This window comes from Trypanosoma cruzi, genomic scaffold, assembly GCF_000209065.1.
Source record: "Trypanosoma cruzi strain CL Brener 1047053516795 genomic scaffold, whole genome shotgun sequence".
NCBI lineage: Eukaryota > Euglenozoa > Kinetoplastea > Trypanosomatida > Trypanosomatidae > Trypanosoma > Trypanosoma cruzi.
This window is the reverse complement of record NW_001849422.1, coordinates 61,012-65,397: the sequence shown is the minus strand read 5'-3', so window position 1 is coordinate 65,397 and position 4,386 is coordinate 61,012. Positions and strand designations below refer to the sequence as shown.

At 61.6% G+C, this 4,386-nt stretch overlaps 2 annotated features.

Moving 5' to 3' along the window:
• Window positions 1-4,386: a sequence feature (areas not merged during assembly with more than two copies in the genome that could not be assigned to a particular haplotype).
• Window positions 4,353-4,385: a mobile genetic element.

Below are 4,386 nucleotides of genomic sequence, written 5' to 3'. Positions count from 1 at the left end.
TGCACTGGAACGGGGTGGATGCAGCCAGATCGTCATATTCACGGAGACACCCCCTTCGTGCTCCGGTGCTGTCCTGCTCGTGGAAGTGCCGGAGAACAACTCTGAGTCCGGCTCGTTGGTCGTACGGCGCCGAGCAGCGAATGGCTTTTGCCTGGGCCGTGCAGTCTGTGGCGGAGGTGCGGTCGGTGTGCCGTCCCTCGTTCTCGTCCTCGCTCAAGTGGCGGGTGGCGGTTCCGGTGGAATTCCCGGCGGTTCCGGCTCACCGGGGAACTTGATTTTCCACAGCGCCTGGGAGCGCGTAATGCCACGGACGTTGGCCATGTGCGTCACGACGCTGGCGCGGCAACTGCAGTGCTTGCCGCACACCGGCCAGTCTGCCGGGCGTTGGATAGTGGCGGGGTGGGGTCCCGCGGGAGAAGGAGGCGTTTCCGTGCGAGGTCCATTGCGTGCCTGCTGTGCGGCATCCGGGCCGCAGCGACGGCATATGCTCGGGATGGCGGGCTGCAGGAGCCATAGCAGCCATCCGTAGTTGAGCAGAACCCTCGTGCGGAGGCGGGCCAGTGCGGCCCCTAGCCCACGAGTGAGGGTGGTGTCCGTGCACGTGGGTCCCTGTCGCCTGCTGCGGTGGAGCAGCGAGTTTCCTCCCTGAGCTGTCGGGCGCGAATAATATGTTTGGACTGTGCGACCATGCCGGTGATCCATCTGTCTGTGAGCTGTGCGAGGTCGGATGCCTTCTCGGATTTCGCACCACAAGCTTCGTTTCTGGACACGCCGCAGTGGCCGAAGACAGACTGCGTCCGTGTGCGCGCTCCTCGGTGCGGCGGGCGGAGCAGGAGTGTCCTGAGTCGACGATGTATCGGGACAGATGCCGTGAAAGGACCCGTTGCTGGAGTGCAGTCAGGAGAGAGTGTGAGCCTGTGAATATTGACACACTACACGGTGCACTGCCTGTCCGCGGGATGCTGCTCAATGGCTTTCTTGTACCAAGGTGTGGGGCGATGCGTTCGGCTCTGCGGCTGCATGGCATCCGTTCTGTGCCGGCCCCGGAAATGTTGATCGGCGTTCCATTCAGGTAGAGCAACGCTGCTGCTCCCAACTTGACGCCGAGTTCCACGGAGTCTTCTGTCCATCCTTCGCGGCGTTTTCTTCTGGCTGTGGCGACAGGCCTGTGCGTCAGAAGTGGCGGGTGATCCAGCGGTCACAAGCCTGGTGCTGGGCCTCGTCGGGCCATCTGCAGCGGCACCACCGCGGGAGGCGCGGAAACGGACTCGAGCTGCGGTCCGCGGGGGGTCGCTGTGAGGGGCGGGCAGCGAGCTTCCGTCCAAAGCGTCCGCCGAAGGGCCATGATTAAGCCGTGCGGTTTTCTGGCGAGATGCTGCGGGTGGCGGACGATGGAAGCAATAAAACGCAAAGCACCTCCACGCGTCTCGCATAGAAGCACATACCGGAGTCTGCGCACCAGCACCGCATCGGGGAGGGGCTGCAGCTTTGCCTCCAACACGGCATCCTCCACTCTACTTCCTCTCGGGGTTCACGCAACTATTTTGCTCGTCTGGTACCTTGCGGGATCCGGCGTGCAGCGGGACTTCGGGGAGGCGTCCCAACACCATGCGCTGACGCCGTGCGTCGCCTCCGCCCGCGGCAGCGCAATGTACACCGGCCTCCGTGTGTCTCTCCTAGTTCTCCACGCAAAAGACAAAATCGCTGCCAGTTGGAGTGGGCGCTGATCCAATTCCTCACGGCGATTTGTCACGTGTGCCCATTCCACGAGGATGCTGGAACTTGATGCCCAGAAGAGTCGGCATGCGCTCCATAGTGACCAGGGCGTCCTCATAGGCGAGGCGCAGTGGGGCCGTGTTGCCGGTGCCGAGGAGAGTTTACCTCGCCCTGCTGGGGGTTGCCTTCATGAAGTATTCTCTGTTCCACTCTGCGACGGCACTCAGGCCTTCTTTTGAGGCCGAGTTGATCGCATCTCTGTTGCTCTGCCGTGCGACGGTGGTGAAGGCATCAGCAATGAACCCCTGGCGAATTATGGCACCCTCGAATGACAAGAACAACGAGACTGCATGACGACGACGAACATGATGGGTGACGGCACTGTTCCCTGCGGTGCGCCTCGTGTGAGGGTCCTGGAGGAGGGTGTGAGTTTTTTGTCGATGCAAACCACAGCGCTTGTGTTATTGAGGCACGCTGCTGACCAGCGTGCGATGCGATTGGGAATCGACAGTCGCCGCATTTCCAAGATTACCGCGTCAGGGCCCACCGTGCCAAAGGCATTGGCGTGGTCCACAAAGACAGCCGCCGTGGAGCATTGCGATGCATGGTAGCCCTGAGGTGCAGCAATTGGTCGGGGGTGGAATTGCCCGGCAAGAAGCCAGATGGCTGGAGTCAACTGGGAATCGATGACGTCCCGGATGCGTGTGGCAGAAATGCGTTCCATGAGCTTGCTGGGGCAGCTGCCCAGCGTTACAGGTCGGTGGGGGGTCGCGGTTGGATGCCGTTCTCTCCGGATTGGGCAGGAGTAGCAAAGCCCCGCGTCGCCGATTCCGCGGGACGGCCCCTGCACGTAGGCGGCTATCGAACAGCCAGGGGACGGCACGCCTCGCCACACGGCCTAGATGGCGCAGTGCCTCTCCATGTATTCCGTCGGGGCCAGGCGCCGGTCCCAAGAGCAACAGCCGTAGGGTGTGGCCGGGCTCTGCCATACTTATTGAGTGAGGTTCATCGCATTTGTCGGGATCGGTGGCGGAGGGTGGGACTTTGGGTGCCGTGTTGCTTTCGCCGCCTACAGCTTCATGAGGTGGCTGACCCTCGGGTGTCTGCTGAGCATTGGGCCATCGGATTTCCCGGCTGGCGTGCTCAAGGAACGAGAAGCGCACAAATGGGCGTACTACCTGCTGCCTGCCGCCGTCCGTGCCCTCGAGCTCGGAGCGGAGCGTGTGCCAGCGGCTTTTGGATGCTTCGCGCAGCGCTTCTCTGCGACGGAGGTCCAGCCGCTGACTGCCTTCTGTGTCAGATGCGGTGGCAATGGCGCGGCCCAATTCCGCCAGCCATGGAGTCCAGAATGGGGACGGCTGGTGATTCCATGCCGGGACCGTTGCCTTGGTAGCTGTCCGCGTTCCTATTACAACGCGCTTCTCCGTGCTGTTCATTTTGGGTAATTCTCATGTGTTTCTGCGGAGCTGGCTGAATACTTCGCTGGGCTTATTCCAATCTACCTTCTTCCATACTAATAATTTCCGGTTAGGCCCCAGCACCACGGCGGGTGTGTCGTCGTCCCCGATCGGAAAACAAGGAGGATGGTGCAGTGATCGCTGTCCAGTAAGAGCTGTTAGACCAATGGGTGACGACACAGTCCTTCTAAAGGGTGGTGTAGGGTGCTGAGCTGCCCTGTCGCTCGGTGTAACTCGTGCGCTCTCCGCTGTTGACGGCCTGGAGTACATTCTCAATGCACCGCTGCGCAATGGTATCGCCACGGGAGTCTGGTGGGATGTTGCGTTCCCAAGCCTCCGTGTGTGCCTCGACGTCTGCGTCCATTAGCTGTGGCCCGTCCGCGCAGAGCTGCCCATCCAAGTCCTCCGCCGTCGTGCTCTTTGCAGAGGAGGGAAGGAGAAATGCTGATGACGCCATCAGGTTACTTCCCGCCGCTGGACGGATGGTCGCTTGCGCCAGCTCGATGTGGGCGACAGAGGCCGGTCCTGCTACCGCCTGTGGCCTCTCACAGACGAGAATGGACACACCGCCGCCACGGCAGTTGCGAGCGGTCCTGTGGTGCTGGAACCCGGCAAGCTGAAACTAGTGGCTTCGGGGTGGGGGACGTCTCCGTCCCACCCATCACACAAAACAACACGTTCTCGCCACGCAACTTCGTGCTCAGCGCCAGACGTTTTGCCGGAGTGAGGCCGGCGGTGTTCCACCGCAACGCAGAAAGCCGCCGCAAGTCCGCCGCCCACTAGCAAGTCCACCCGTCGTCTGCTTCCCGTCCGCCCGCGCCACCCCTACACTGTGCAGCCTTCTACAAGAGAACACAAGCAGGGAGAAAAAGGACAGCTGCGTCGTCAACAAGCAGGGGCCGTGTGCCACTGGCGCTGTCCCGCCCACTGGGCGCATCGGCGGCGGGGCGAGCGTCACAGCACGCACTCTCCACACACCGGGAGCCACACCACCGGCACTGACAGCAGTCGCACCGTGGGATGTTCCGTTCACGAATAAATCATACAAACACACAAGAATACATTCCCAGCGGCTCCCAACCGCAAGGTGAGGGCTCAGGCGTGGGAAAGCCGAAGCAAGCAACGCACACACAAAAAAATGTTGAATCCCTCCATTTCCCAATCGCACAATTAAAAGAGAATAATCTTTCTGGGCCACTGGCCGGATCCTGAG